The sequence below is a fragment of the Amblyomma mixtum genome, chromosome 10 (assembly GCF_055824585.1).
Source record: "Amblyomma mixtum isolate Tamu chromosome 10, ASM5582458v1, whole genome shotgun sequence".
Lineage (NCBI taxonomy): Eukaryota > Metazoa > Arthropoda > Arachnida > Ixodida > Ixodidae > Amblyomma > Amblyomma mixtum.
In genome coordinates, this window is record NC_143021.1 from 1,795,368 (window position 1) to 1,811,931 (window position 16,564).

The 16,564-nt window shown below is 48.0% G+C and overlaps 1 protein-coding gene across 2 annotated transcripts in view; it reads left to right on the top strand.

Moving 5' to 3' along the window:
• The first annotated feature begins 8,012 nt into the window (after positions 1-8,012).
• The window catches only part of LOC149324979 (uncharacterized), a 119,964-nt gene continuing 111,412 nt past the window's right edge, over positions 8,013-16,564 (top strand). Inside the window, exon 1 of one of the 2 annotated variants that reach the window (XM_089562959.1) lies at positions 8,013-8,247. The gene's annotated coding sequence lies outside the window, so the exon portion shown is untranslated. The remainder of the gene's footprint in view (positions 8,248-16,564) is intronic. The other variant, XM_089562960.1, reaches the window with a different exon arrangement.

Sequence of the window (16,564 nt, forward strand, 5' to 3'; positions counted from 1 at the left end):
CTGGGCATTCACTGCCGAGACTGCAAATGCGCCCCTGAGCTGGGCAACACGAGCGTGCTGCGCAGGTGCGATGACAAAACCACACGAGATATCACTGAAGCCGTAAAAATCATGCATCTTAAAGAGAGATGTGTCAGCACCCCCTCCATATACCCTATAGATAAAGAATTGCGGTTCTTATCGGTAGCTGGATGATCTGAGTTCTCTTGTGTGATTTCTGGTGGCGATGACTGTTTATCAGCCTCGGTTGCTGTTCTCATTTTCTTGATGCTGCTGTATATTTACCGAAGTGCCTGAAAAAATAAACCTTCAGTTGTAAGTCAGCGCTGTGTGTGTCTCGTCTACTTTCTTGTCCGTGTGTTGCTTGCGATGTTCTGCCTTTTGATGATCCAACTAGCCCGCGTTGTGTTATTCAAGTACTGAACCACTGTAATCTTGTTCCGTTGGCGACGGCTGTTCGGAAAGCACGAGGTGAAAATTTAGAATTGTTTTTCTCCACAAAGAAACATAAAAATAGCATCCCTTTCAGAGCCATCATATCTGAAGCTGGCACTTGGCAGCAGGCTATGTATAGTTATCTGCAAAGGCATCTTTCAGTGTTAGCTGTGGACGATCCTTTCTTGGTTAACAATACAGACAAGGTAATCCATTGCCTTAAGCACAATAATCCTGGTTTGTGCTCTGGCTTCAGCATTGACATTGATGATCTTTACTACCCTCTTCCTCACATGGGGATCATGAAAGTGGTGAAGAAATGCATCACTCCCAATAATGATGAAGTTGGCCTTAAGGACAATGGAGTGCATATTGCAACCGCGCAAAACGACGCAGGACGAAGAGAGGAAAGCACAGGACAACACAGATTCTCTTTTTTTTTGTCACATAGATTTAACCCCGCCATCCTACATTAGTTGATTTTGAATAAAAGGTTCAAGAAAAGCTCCACTTCAGTATCTTTATCTAAGAAAGAGTTAAACTATCTAGATGCTGACTTGTGCCACGCGCGCCCACGTGCCTGTGTTATTTGATGATTTCGGCTATTTATCAGGTGTGATTACGGTTCCTGTATAAATGTGGTTTTCCTGGAGTAAACTTTAATTGAAGTTCCGCGTCTTGTCCGGTGCTTTCCTCTCTTCGTCCTGCGTCGTTTTGCGCGGTTCCAATATGTACTCCATTGTCAAACACCAACTAGCCCGCATTCACTTGTTACTTGGCCTTAAGGGCCAGTGTGGAGTGCTTGTTAACGCCTTTCTTGAACCTTTTATTCAAAATCAACTAATGTATAGGGTGCCGGGGTTAAGTCTATGTGACAAAAAAAAATAGAATCTGTATGGGATCAAAGGTGGCGCCTGTGGTGGGCAATATTTTTTTGGGTGAAATCGACAGATAAATCCGTGAACATAGTGATAGAATGACTTTCAGGACCTTTAGATTTTTGGATGATATCTTGGTGCTGATTGAAAAAGACAACTTCAACAGGGGAATGGTGGACATCTTGAAGTTGTTTCGAGAGTGCTATTGGTTTGTCGTTTACATTCGAAGTTCCTTTGAATGAATGTCTCCTGTTTTTAAGCATTTTGTTATTTTTCAAGAACGACCATTTATGTGGGCTTTACTCCCCAAGGTCACAGAAGGAGATATTAAACTCTTTTTCTGGACAATCAAAAACTGTGAAAAATGCTCTTCCTATGTCTTGCGTGCGCTCGAGCCCACAGAACTCCTGTCATAATTGCATCCAAGATAGTATACTGTTACAAGTGCGCAGGCTAAAAACCGCAGGTGTTCTGGATTCAGCTACCTCGGCAACTTCTGAAAAGTTATCGCTTATGGCAAAGGCAGATTTCGTGAATTCAAAAAGGGGCAATGCACGTATGAAAACAGCGGTTATTTATTACATAGATAAAGTAGCATATAATCTGAAAAGTGTGGCGGGAAGGCTTGATGTTGACGTCATTTTTTTTAGCGTCAAATAAGTTGAGCGGGCTCTGCCGTGCCATTAGGAACCGTCATGAAAAGATGACAGAATTAAGTCCATTAAAATGCCAGATTTCACACAGGTCAAGATTAATGGAGTGCGCCTGCTCAGTAGTTCGTGATTATCCCCCCTTCCCCTACCCCTTCCAGAGAGGCATGGGAGACTGCCCTCCTCAACTGCTCCTCGCTTGAGTCCCAAAGGGCTCTGGTGAAACGGGCTAGAGACGGGGCATTGTCATGCGGTGTCCCGGACTAGGGACGCCGACCATGTAGCGGGGCCACTCTGTGGCTCCCAAACTCTATTTCAACAATTAAAAGTTTTCACCACCACCACGCCAATGAACACAATGAACGCCGACGGTATATGGCTGGTTTTTGGTTTTGGCTTTTGAGGAAAGGAAACGGCGCGGTGTCTGTCTCGCATATCTCGGCGGACACCTGAACCGCGCCGTAATGGAAGGGAGTAAGGTGGGAGTGAAAGAAAGAGAGAAAGAGGTGCCGTAGTGGAGGTCTGCGGAATAATTTCGACCACCTGGGGATCTTTAACGTGCACTGACATCGCACAGCACACGGGCGCCTCTTGCGTTGCGCCTCCATCGAAAAGCGCCGCGTTTCTCGCAAAAGCTTGTCAATGCCTGCAGCTCATATCTCTCTCCGTCATCACCCCACGTACCTATAAGTACGATTCAGGCGTCCACTGACCCATGGAGCCATTATGCGCACTTCCTTTCCTTAAAATTATCGGGGTGTAAAACGCTGACAACGCCAATGCGCACAATGAGCGCCGACGGCCTATATCTTCAGCGCCGCGTTTCTGGCACAACCTTGTCAGTGCCTGCAGCCCACATCTCTCTCTCATCACCCCGCATACCTATAATTCTCCTAAGACCCGCGATGCATTTCAGTTCACAAATTTTTTGTAAGCTTTCAGAATAAGCTTGTAGGAATACAAAGGTGGAAAGTGCGATATATTGTTGCAACAGCACTGATAGTTCCAGCTCAGCACGATGCCTAATATATTAAGGCGGAAGCCTTTAATGCCTCATCGTTGTAAGCAGGAGTTGTCGACAGAAAATGTCACGCTTTTCAATTGGTCTAAATGCTCGTGACGTCACAGTGCGCGAATTTCAAATGGGGCCAATTGTACTTTGGCTAGTAACCATGCAACCAATCAAAGGGATCGTATAGTGATGCTCTAAGTGGGGCTGTCTTTAGTTAATTGATTAATTAATCAGTTAGCCTAATTAAGATAGAGGAGAATGAAGAGGTCAGAAGAAAAAGAGAAGAAAGACGCGCGTCGCAGCGACAACAGCGTCCGCGGAAGGAGACGCTGCTGAAAAAACATAAGTACGAAGCCGCGTTCGCTCCGCCACCACGCACTTCCCCACTCAGTTCGACGTTTCTCGTTTCATATACGTTGTGTCGAACATCCTAGACAGTTCCAACATTTGACAGGTGAATGACAGAACACGATGGATAGAAATACAATAATATAAATATGAAATAGCCTAATTAACCTTTCTAGTTAGACCTGTAAGAAAGAGAGTTGGGGTTTGCTGCCCCAGCGGCTAGCGCCGACGAAGGAGACGAAGAAGATAGAAGACGAAGCTGACGAAGCTCGGGTGCGCGCTTGCGACCGCCGGCCTGCTGAGAAGCACTGCTGGGACAAGGACTGTGGCCGTCCACACTACCTGTGCGAGTCCCCAGCAGTGCTTCTCAGCTTGTAATGTGGGGTGGCCCACCACCACCATCTCAAAGGCATGCTCCAAATAACCGCGTTGAGTCCCAGCGTCCAACGTATTGGACATGCAAAATCAAATTAAAAGTAGCGAAAAGTGAAGGCATGTAGAGTTTAAATTCTGACATCTGCGTGTTTTCTATTCTATTTTTTCTTCATGTAAGACCAAATTTTTGCCCTGAGAATTGGCGAAAATGGTAGAAACAATACTTAAATCTCGGCAGGTGGCATAGAACGCCGCGCCACTGAACGCTGCCATTGCTGAAGTGTTTTGTCGGGAAAGTGAAGAATTTAATTTCAAAAACAATGCAACAGATGGCACCACCAGTTGTCCAATGTATTGGACAACCGGGTTTCATGAAGATGAATGCTTTGGAGTACTAGCTCAATAACTGATGTCCAATATATGTCCAATGTCTGATGTCCAATGTCCGCGCGTCAGCGAGAGCCGTCCGCGAGGCGCTGTTTTTTTGCTTCTTTTGTTTTTCAAACTTGCGCCGAATTTTGTGACACCAGGAAAGTGACCTGATCGCGATGATTCAAGAGAGGCGCTTTCCATGGGTATAAGAGACCGGAAATATCAACGGCGTGATCTGAAGGAATCATTGTTTCAGGAGATCGCTAGTTCGGACCGTATTTCAGAGGTGAGCGCGAGTTACCTGCCTTGAGTTACTTGAACTGGAGACGAACAAGAAAGCAGTCCTGCATTTCTTTGTTTGAGGTAGCGATCAGAATAACTTTACTGGGTGCCCATTTCATTGCAAGAATGATGCGTATAAATTCAGTACTCTGACAGTGGAACAAACTGGATGAATCGGCCCAGATTGTGGCGTGATTTGTAGTGGCCCGTCAGGCTGACACTGCATTGTGGAACTGCAGCGAAAAATACGAAATCCGTAGAAGTAGAGACAGGGCACAGAAAGTAGACGCGTGTTTATTTCTCTCGCATCAAGTTTTCGAAAACGCCTCGGGCAGGCGCCCTTCGCAGCCAGTCGATCATCCAGCGGGGTTTCTCTGCGGTGGCGGCTCGCCGTCCGCGTCACAATCGAGTGCAGAGTGGCCTGACGGACTGGCTGGTCATTCATAATGATTTCAACAGCGCATGCTACACACACGGACACAGGACGAGGAAACACGCCCACGAGCGCTGAGCTGCAACTTTATTTGAGAAAAGGCGCCAACCTCTACATATATACACTCAAGGAACCGCTCACCGGGGTAGAACTAGAATCACAGCACGTGTCAAGCCACAAGCAAGATAAAATGTCCAACGCTTAAGCATACAGTAGACCGCAAAAAAAGAAGAGAGATTACAAGAAGCAGCGAGAACTTATTTCACTTGCCTTTTCTTCTGCGTAACAAACAGTGGGCAAAAATCGTTTTTAAAAGTCGTAAAAGCACAAACCGTGATAACGAAGCATGAAGACGACCGAGGCGAGACATCTGAAGTGCATGAGAGCCAACAACTAATACGGCTAAACAAAAAAGCGGTGGCAAATGAGATGTAAAAGTGCTAGTACGAAGACTAAAAGAGAAAAAAACAGAGGTGCAAAAAAGTGAGTAAAAGCACAAGTAGAAACGAAGGAAGAACTACTGGAAAAAAACAGGTTAAAATCATATAAAACCAGACAGGAAAGCTATCTCTTTGTTTGAAAGTGAAACGGAAGGCGTACCAACACATTCACTCTTGAGGTTGGAAATCTTGGCTGCTTCTATTATTTCGCGTGTCAGCTGGTAGGGCAATTTCTTCAGGATGGTTGTTCTTTCGAACATAGGAGTGCATTGTTCATTAGAACCTGGTTTGTTGCTTTTGCAATTCTTACAGTGCACTGGCAAGGTTCTGAGTGATGAACCAGATAGATCCCTTCGATGTTACATTAATCTTTGATCAGCGCGCAGTATAGCAGAAAGGCTGCACCTCAGCCGCCGCGCACGGTCATAGTTGGTCCGATATTCTGCCAAACCCGCCGGTAGCTACGCAGAGCAAGGTGTCTCCGCAGCTGTGCACACGCACGGAGGAGAGCGTGCGAGCAAGAGCAGAGAAGCGCCGGGGAACGCAATTGAAGTGGTTTTCCCGGTGTGGCAGGGAGTTTCTGAACAAGTGGCGCACTTGTGGCCGACACAGGCTGGCGGGAGACGTTTCCCCGCTGTTCGTGTTGTGACAGGATCGCCAACCGGAAAAATACCTTCATTTCAACATCAGGGATGTTGGGGTGCACCCAAATAGCCTATGACTAGCTTGACAAAGGGGCGCACCCCCGTACGTAAAAACCGGCAGCAACAGAACACAGACAGAACAATGAAAAGACTACAGTGCATAGGTAAACATCATATTCAATAAAAATTAGCGAACATCATCTTGCAATAATACATGAATGAATACGGCAAGATAGCACGAATCGCTCAAAGACACTGGAAAATGGAAAACTAAGAATAACAATCACAAAAGAAAACGGGATAAAGGAGGAGAAAACTTGCAGTAAGACAAAAAAAAAGTACCGTTAGGTCCTCAGGGCCCATTGCGCCGATTAAGAAGAGTTGGAATTTTATGCCGCAGCATTTGACGACAGTAATTAGTACGGAAGGATGGCACATACCAGACGTCGTTGTTACGTGTTGGGTAGTAATTAGCTTTGGGCCGTAAGTTACCGTTGTGACGAAACAACTGTTCTGTCGGACGGGTGGGTGACGGTTTCCGCAGTGTAACTCGGCCTTAACACCACTATCACACAAAACCACCTTGAAAAATCTGACTAGCCTGTAGTAACTGCAGCGAGCGAAACTCCCGCGACAGCAGACGATGTAGAAAAGCCGCTAGTTCCCGCGACCGCCACTTTAGCCACCTCTCGAGCGGAGCTCCGAAACTGAAACTGTGTAGATCGCGATTCTTCTTGAAGCTCGCGCCTAACACGAATATGGCGCCGCGTGTGCGGATAGCAACGTTCCTTTGCAGCGTCAATCGTTTGCTAAGATTCCGAGTGACAGGACGCGACTTGACCTGCAACTCCCCTTTGCTACCACTGATGCCAATGCTCGCCCTGGGTACTCTCCCTTGGTGCGCGTTGATAGGCTGCCCTGCCTTATCCGTGGTGTTTATCGCTAGCTGTAAAAATGATTCCCATTTTGCAGGTGATACTTGAAGCCACTTGCAAACTCGTCAAGATTCCCCTTTACTATGATGGAAAGTTGGGTTACGTTCATTTCGAAAGAAAAATACACAGCGATAACAGAGACGACGGACGAAGAAGAGGTGCACAACACAAGCTTGTGTTGTGCACCTCTTCGCGCTGTATTTTTTGTTAAAATTTACTGTTAAAAATTTACTGCTAAATTTGTCAAAATCTCCGCCAAGCCCCTAAATATGCAAAGTTATTATCACACAAATCCCTTGTCAGACTAAAATTAGAATATGCCTCACCCATTTGGAACCCGCACCAAGCTTGTAAATGCACTCGAATCAGTCCAAAACAGAGCAGCCAGATTCATCCATTCATCGTATCCCTACGACATCAGTGTATCATCGTTCTAAGCTGAATCCGACTTATTGGCTTTATCATTTCGTCGCCGCATCGCCAGCGTTTGCTTGTTCCATAAATGTTTCCATAGTTCACTAGATTGCGCACCCTACATCGTCCCTCCAGCCCGTTTATCTCATCGCACTCGTCATCCCTTTGAAGTTTCCAGACCTTGTGCCCGTACTACCACCTTTGCGCATCATTTTTTTCCCGTACTACAGCAGACTGGAACGACCTAGCCAACGACATCGTAGCCATGATTTGCTCATCCAACTTCGCTAATAATGTTACCAGTCATGTTTCGTTGTGTTAACACTTCCTCACCAAAATATATGTGCCACCGTTTATGTAAAATCCTTCTTGGGTCCTTAAGGTAATAAAATGAAATGAAATGAGAAGAGATTCCCTTTGCATCCATATTTGGAGGGAATATCCCCTGAAAATCACTGCTGCGGCAGTGCATGAAAGGTGACGAATGTGCGCGGGGTAGAGCAGCGCCAGCTCCGCATGTCCGCGCTCGGTCGACTTCACCCTCGACGACAGAGGCCGTGGGCTGCAACTATCCGTGCTCTACAGTTGGGCTTTGCCATGGCGGCCTTCGCGATTTGCGCCGCCTGAAGGCACCGTTCTCCGTTTTCTTGCTATGCAAAGCGGGCTCCGAATGCCGGCGCCGCGATCAGCCGGCCTCGACCTTCGAAGCGGCGCCGACGCAGTCGCCGCTCCGCATTTGTTGGCGTCGTCGCCGGAGAGGAGGAGGAGCGAAGGAGGAAAGCGCGCGAGGCGCTGTCGTCGCAGACGGCGGAGTGTGTTGTGTGCGTCGCGCTTCTGCGCTGCTTTCCCGCACCATCGGGGAGATAATCGGCTTGGCTTCGCACCTGCGTCTTCGGTGAGTTGCAGCAGGCCGATAGCAGGATACTATGTAGCACCGCGGCGCGGCGAAGGTAAGCGGTGCACGTGGACTCCGACGGTGTGCTGTGGTGGCGCTACTTTCCTCCTATGAGCACATCCCTCCAGAAAAGAGTAAGCAAGCGTTCTTGGCATCTAGCCTTTCTCTGTAAGCAACGGAATAGCAGGGCAGCAGAAGAAGCTGTCCGCCGGGGGGGGGGGGGGGGGGGATCGATGCGGTTCCGTATATATCGCGCGTAAGTGGGCCACCGTCTGCAAGGCGGCCGCCGCGCAGTGGCCTGTCTGTCGCCGACGCGCTTGGGCAGATGAAGCGCAGTTCACTCCGGTGCTGCCAACGGAGTGCCCTCACTTTTTCGTGTTTTTGTTAGGTGTGCGAGTTGCAGGGTGCGTGCATTTTTCTCCTTTGTACTTTTCCGGCCTTTGGGCACAGAGGCGATTCGGCTTGCTGACGATGAATGACCCCCTCGCGGGGTGTGCGGAATGAATGGTGCAGCGACGCTCCCAGCCTGCCCCAGGGGAAAGGGGTGACGTCGGACCTGCTCCCGCCTCGCCAGCGGTCGACGCGCGTGTCTGGTCGTGCTTGAAAAGCGCGCGGTGGGGCACAGGTATTCGAGGCCGACCGCTCCGCTGGCTGTCGCTGCCTGACGGCGTTGCCACGCGGCGGCGACTGCCGGTGGTTCACTGCAGTGGCCGCAAAGGAGTCCGGATCCGCGGCGTCGCTTGAGGCCCGACGCTCGCCAGACTCTGGCTCCCAAGGCGTGGCGTCTGCCAGCTGTGCATGGGCATGTGCCGTAGAAGGCTCGGCATTCGCCACTCCTTGGTTGCGGAAGCTGCAACTAGCCGCAGCATTTCATTCCTCGTGATATGCGAGAGTCGTGTTAAGCTCCGTCCCCCCTTAATGAGCGTGTGAACTGCATAGAATAGAAAAAAAAAATTGAGGGGGCACTTTGGCTCTCTAAAGTGCTGCAATGCGAAAGCATTTCCTTGCGCACTTGTTTTCAGTGATTTTTTTTTATTTTCTAATTTTCTTTCTTTTGTTTTTTATTTTGTAACCTTTTCTTTTTATTTGTTTTCTATATTTTTATTGCTTTATAAAAATTTTCTGTTGTTTTTCTTGAATTTTTCCGTCAGGGAAGAGAGGAAGGTGGGAGTGAACGAAGACACGATATCGTGTTCACTTGACGCGCCTTTGTTCATTCCAAAACATTGAGCTGGCGTGGCGGAGTGGTTAGTTAGGCTGCTCGTCTGGCACTCCGGAGACCCCGATTCGATTCCCCAACTCGACCGATTTACTACTCGCTTTACTTGGAGCATCACTATACCATCCCTTCAATTTGGTTGCATGGTTAGTAGCCAAAGTGCAACTGGCTCCGCTTGAAATTCGCGCACAGTAAGGTCACGGCCATTTCGATGAATTGAAAAGCGTGACAACTTGTGTCGACAACTCCTGCTTACAACGATGAGGCGTTAAAGGGCAACTGCAGCACATTTTGAGAATTTCGCGTTATTCAAGGATTCAAATCTATGTAGGCTGTAGGTAAAGCATGCCAAGTGTGTTTGCACTAGCATTTAAAATAGTGACGTAATCGAGGATTGAATTTCGCGCTTGTCCTCAGTGCACAGGAGGAGTGCAGGAAAACTCAGCGTGACGTCACGGAAGGTATGATTTCAATTTACCGCTGTACCCAGCCACACCCTGCCCTGATGCGTTAGACGCTGCCAAACAACTCAGAAGGGTTCACCTTCGGTGGCGTTGGTTTTGTTGCTTCAAAGTAGGCGTTTGTGCGTTGGAAAGGTACCGATACATTCGATGACGTCATCATGCGCCCCCCACTTGGCGTTGTGCGCTGCGGAGAAGCTTGAAGGGCGTCCGGTTTTTAATCGGCAATTACTTCACTATTTCAAGTGCTAGCCCAAAAGGAGTTCGCATGCTTTACCTGCACGTTTCACACATTCGACCCTCTTAAGCTCGTTGATTTCTAAAACCTATGCAGTTTCTCTTTAAAGGCTCCCGCCTTAGAAATGTTGACTTTCTGTGTTAACCGCGTCGTACGGTGCGGCGGTGTTGACTTCACCGATATCAAGGCACGGCTACACGTGAATCGTCGGAAACGTCAAGCGTGGCGGTGGTGGCGCTCCGTTTTTCGAGAGTGGAGTAAATTGCGGCGTGTTAGTTAGCTCGGATTGGCCTGGATCTCTGCCTACGTCCGAGTAACACTTTAGCCGAATCGATTAACACCGCGATGCTGCCAGCCTGGGCGACGTGGGCATTCTAATGATGCAAAACTATCGGAAAATTGACTATCGATAGTTTCTTTGAAATTATCGATACTGTAAAAAAACTATCGATAGTGCGACTATCGATAGACTATTTATTTCAAAATACTGCAGGCCTATGTGCCCAAGCAGGAGGGTCAAACAACCTAACAACACACAAAAGAAACGAGAAAACAACACACAGCATCATTCGGCGATAACGAAGGGAAGATAAAAACAACAGCATTAAAAAATACAAAATGAGACAACTTAACCAAGCAAATGTTCTTCCAATGCGTTGCTAAAATTGGTATTTTGAAAAAGGGCCGCCGCGGTGGCTCAGTGGTTATGGTGCTCGACTGCTGACCCCAAAGACGCAGGTTCGATCCCGGCCGCGGCAGTCGAATTTCGATGGAGGCGAAATTCTGGAGGGCCGTGTGCTGTGCGATGTCAGTGCACGTTAAAGAACCCCAGGTGGTCGAAATTTCCGGCGCCCTTCACTACGGCGTCTCTCATAGCCTCAGTCGGTTTGGGACGTTAAACTTCAAAAAACCAAACCTTTATAAAACATTAGTACAACCAAAGTTAGAATATGCATCTGCATTTTGGGATCCTAATACAATCACACTGATAAACACACTAGAATCCATTCAAAATCGTGGATCACATTTCATCTTATCTAACTATTCCCGTTACGCCAGCATTACTTCCATGAAAAACACATTTGCCTATACCAGACCTTTCTTTGCGCCGAAAGTGTTTTCGACTGTGTCTTTTCCACACACTGTATCATCATAACCCTCAATTAAAGAATCATCTTTTTTCGAGCCCTTCATACGTTTCATCCCGTTTCGATCATATATTTAAAGTTGGTGTTCCATTTTCGAGAACAAAATTGTGTCATGATTCTTTTATTCCTAAAACCAGCGTTGACTGGAACGACCTTCCTCCCTCCATCGCTGCCATTACCGATATTGAAAACTTCAAGAACACTGTGTTTTCTGCCATCATATAACTTCGGTTGTGTATAACTATGCACTGTACTTTTTTTTGTACCACTCCTTTCTGTAATGTCTTCGGCCCTGAAAGCATTTGAAATAAATAAATATCATCGGACCAAGTCGACATCGCCTGACCCGGGAGATTATAGAAGCGCAGAGCTCTGGGAAGTACTTGTGTTAGCTGACCTTCTATTTCAGTGTCAGCTAGCATTCGTGAGAATATATCCTGCACAGTGTTATCGCGAACCTTCACTGTCATTGGAGGACGTGTATTCGGTTACATAAAATAAGCCAGTTGCAAGTAGCGCTCGTTTTCTTCGTCCCTGTTTAAACACTTTGAAAAATGTCACACCTCTGGTGGCTGGGTCCGGGCTGCGAGACTGTATCTGCTCGACTGACTAGTCGCGTAGAGCCAGGATACTGGGCTTTTCTGCTGCGGAAATATGCGTTCCTTCGGGATGGGGGCGCTGTCGGCGGGGCAGTTGTCAGCTGACTCGTCTGTTGATGTGAGACCAGTTAGGCTGGCCCTTCAACACCGAACGCAGTTGTCTGCTGCTGTCAGCTTGATGAAAATAAAAGGGAACGCATTTAGCGACATGCGAAAACTTTAGGGACTGGTGCCTGGCGACGGCGAACGGCTCAGGCCCGAGCGAAGATCTAGCCGCGACGACGCTCAGTCAGTCCTGCCTCTTTTGTTACCGCCCACGAAGCGGGTAAGGAAGGAAATGTTCTGAAAAAATAAAAGGAAGAACGGAATGATTCTGTGCATAGTCGTGGGCTGCGAATACGGAAGCTCCGGATGCGTTATTCTGTCGCCGTTGTCTTTAAAATCACGCGGTGCAAGTTGAAGCACTTTGGAGCGCTGTAATAAGACGCGTGATCGCAGCTCGTGAGGCTACGACTGTTCTCATGCCAACGACTCTGTGTTCCCTACCCTTACAAAAAAAGTTTTAGACAGTCTATAGAGTGTCTATAGACTTCTGTCTAAAAAGTCTATAGACAAAACTCTAAAGGAAATCCAATTGCCATAGACACTCTATAGACAATGAAAGCGTTATTTGTGTTTGACCATGGTCAGTGACCAGTGAATCTCATCAAGACAATCTATAGATTTATGGTAAAACAGCGCGGAAAAAACACGAGGACTGAACAAACACGACAACACGAGCGCTGACTTTCAACTGACGATTTATTACGCACATGTGTACATATATAGCATTCCCGCCAAACACTAAACAGAACAAAAAAACCCTGCATCATCACTGAAAATATTAAATCTACATATCTACAAATGCATGCTCCAAAAAGGTGATTTCGCGGTTAGCCAGTGATAATGAGGGCTTACTAATGCATGCTGTACCCCCTTTGTCAAGGGGGTACAGCATGCATTTATGGCCATACACTTTTAGTAGACTTTTGTCTATAGACTATGACTAGACAAAAAGACAATATCTAGAAGAAGTCAATAGAGTAAATAAGACGTCTATAGACTGTCTACAGACCATTTTTATAAGGGCTAGGCTGACAGCAACCCCGCACACACACAAAAAGGCCGGCATTTCCGCTTTGGCGCTGCCTTTCGCTGGTGTTCTGCACTCAAAATGGAAGGGGCAGACACACTCTGGATTTTCTTCTCATGCTGTCCACGGGGCAAAAACACACGGGTCCCAATGATTCCGGGAATTTTCACCATTGTACGGCTAGCGAACGTCCATATGAGTGTGGCGTAAATTCATTGAAAAAGTTTGGCCCAGAAAAAAAAATGTTCATAATTCGAGTGGTCCGTAATAACGGGGGTTGCCTTAATGGGGCACGGCTGTACTTTTAATTTTGAAACCAAAGCTCTGTTAGGGCTAGTAAGACAGGTTATTGGGCTAGTTGGTGCATTGCATAGCACCATGCAGCCAAAAGACGACGCGCACAGAAGACGACAGGCTTCACTACCAACTGTTTATTGACCAGATCAGGGCTGAAATGCATACGGGGTACTCTGTCACATAACCATCGGACAATCACCCATCCGTCGTGAAACGAATGCAATAATGCTAAAAAATATTACAAAGACTGCATTCGCCTTATGTCTTTCATGGGATCTCACACAGCTTCGGTTGCCTAATGTGAGTGCACGAATTTTTGCCAGTAACAGGTAATCACTGCAAGAGTAGAGTCAATAAAACAACGAACTCAGAAACAGAAAAGCAACACATCACGCGGAGCAGAATATCATCCTTGAAAATATGCCCGCGACACTTGCCTGGAATGCTGACACACCATCAAGCGCCGGCTCACGTTTGCAGTGAAGGGGCAAATTGGACCCAGTTCCCTTTCCTAACGGCGCTCCCATGTTCTGTCGTCGGCACAACGGCCCGTGTGCTTGTTCTTTCGCCCGCTACGTGGCGCGATTTGTGCCGAATTCGCGTGGACGCCAGTTCTGTGCAATGCTGCGACGAAGACGCATGGCGGAAAGAAGGCGGCAAGTTCTCGCTTTCGGGGCTGCCTAGGAGCGCCGGCGAGCTGAGTAGACGGACCTTTGACCTTTAAACGTCTAGCCTGGTTAGGCAGCGGCGTGACATATCGTTCCACTTGGAACCGGTGTGAACGGGCAATCATAAACACGGAGCGATTCCGTGAAGCCCTGTGTGATGCATCTGCGCTCCTGCCTTTCTCATTTTATTACGGCAGCTGCAAGGGAGATTTATTGATATGTTTTCCTTCGACCCACGAAGCTTCTGTCGCCGGCAACCAAGTTGAGGACAATGACGAGAGTTGATATCCCAGCACGCTGAAAAATGTTGGTTGGCTTGATGTGCTTGTCGTGCACTTCAGTTGAGAGGACACAGCGCTAAAAAACAGGGACGACAGGGTAGAAGAAGACAACATAGGCGCTAGCGCCTCTTCTTCAACCCTGTCGTCCCGGTTTTTCGGCGCTACTACTGCGTCCTCTCAACCCAAACCCCAACTAGCCTAGCTTTCTGCCTTGAGCGTGCATTTCAAACGGGAGCAGCGATTTTCATTTGCCGCGGCACCCGGTGTTCCCAGTTTTCCCGACATGGTGGCCTCGGAGCAGTGAGAAGAGACGGGGTCTGAGGAGGCCTGGGCTCAGAAGGAATGAGAGACACTCGGTGCCCGCTCTGTCTGCTGGAGCCCAGGCGGCGTCGGAGAGCCGCGGAAAGGCGAATAAAGGAGGCAGCGCCTGTTTTAAGGCGAAATATGCCGCCACCAGATATGTCGTCTGCGAGGTGAGCACGCGGCGCATAGGTCGGAAAACTTCTTTCTCCCTTTTTTATTCACGGCCAACAAAAGAAAACAGAGGAAACCAACAGTGCAAGAATATTCCAAGCGGCAGCGGCTGCGGTCTGACAGAAACGTCATTCAACTCTGGCACCCATTCATGCTCTGAGCATACACAGTTCTCTTCTGGTAGGCGCACCTTCGACGGCCACACCCCTCGACATTGTCACGTGGCGGCAGTGAGAAATACAGCGAAAACTTATTAGAAAGTACACTGCGCCCACCGTGGACTGAATGCTGATCAAATCGCGCTAAGAGGCAAAGAGAGACGAAAACACACACGGACGAAGCGCTTCGTCCGTCTGTGTTTTCGTTTTTCGGTTCCTTTTAGCGCGATTTGATCAGTATGGATCACCAACTAGCCCCGTTCTTGCATAGTGGACTGAATGACTCGCTGGCGGCAAAGGCAACCATAGTGCCCGGCCTAAAAGACAGCCCGTCACTCTCAGCCGTGGTCAGCTGACAGCGAACTTTCGACATACGGCGTACAAAGTTGCCACAGCAGTCTGAAACAGCGTAGAGTCACTGGCTGCGGTCCTTAGACAAAGCGGCATCTTTGAGACACGAACAACGAAAGAACGACCCCGTGCTATGAAGCAAACAAGGTGCACAGTAAACGCACGGTGCCGTGAACCAACCCTTATAAAAATTCAGTGGTGCACTTTGTTCACCTAAAGTGCGGTGAGGCGAAAGCCTCAAGCGCAGTGTTGCTGCTTGTGTCACTGATGTGTGGTTAAGTTTCGCCTCTAAGATTGGAACGCGACAGAGTCTTGCAACGCTGCCAGGGAATCCACAGAACGCCATCGCCCGTTCGGTTCTACGCCTTGCTCGTCGGTAAAATTGGATTTTGAGGTAAGGAAATGTATCTGTCTCGCATACCTCGGTGGACACCTGAACCTCGCCGTAAGGGAAGGGAGGAAGATGGGAGTGAACGAAGACACTAATCACAGACGTGCCTTTGTTCGTTCCAAAGCATCGAGCTGGCAATAAAGACAAAAAAAAAAGCTGGCATGGCGGAGTGGTAGCGTGCTCGTCTTGCACTCCGGAGACCGGGGTTCGATTCCCGAGCTCGACCAATTTCTTACTCGGTTTTATTTATTTATCTGGCCTGACTAGAATGGTTAATTAGGATAATCGGGTAATTAAGCAATTAACTAAACTAATTCCCGCTTACTTGGATCATCACTATACGATCCCTTTAATTGGTTGCACGGTTACTAGCCAAAGTCGAATTGGCCCCGTTTGAAATTCGCGCACTGTGACCGTTTCGACGAATTGAAAAGCGTGAGAGTTCTGTCGACAACTCCTGCTTACAACGATGAGGCATTAAAGGCTTCCGCCTCAAAAATAGTCTATAGTCAGTCTGTAGACTTCTTATTGACTCTATTGACTTCCTATAGATATTGCTTTTTGTATGGTCTATAGACAAAAGTATACTAAAAGTGTATGGCCATAAATTTATGGATTGTCTATAGACTGTCTATGGCATTTGTTTTGCCTATAGGCTATTCTCTAGGTTTTGTCTATAGACAGACTATAGACGTTATAGGCAGAAGTCTATAGACACTCTATAGACTGTCTAAAACCTTTTTTTTTATAGGGGAACCTGTCCGTGCCTCGGGCGAGGAAGCTCGTCGGCGAATCGCGAATCCTCCGCGGCGCCTTCCGTGGGCAGCGATGACGGCCCCGCATGCGGATGCTTACGGGGGGGGGGGGGGGGGGGGGGGGGGCAGCACTGCCTAAACCTAAGAGGGGCGCAAAATCCAGGACGAAAGGGGGAGAGAGCACACACCCACAAAACCAACCAGGTGAACGGAACCTGAGCAATAGTAGCGCATGCGCTGACCTAAGGGAAAAAACAGAACGAAAAAAGATACGATAAA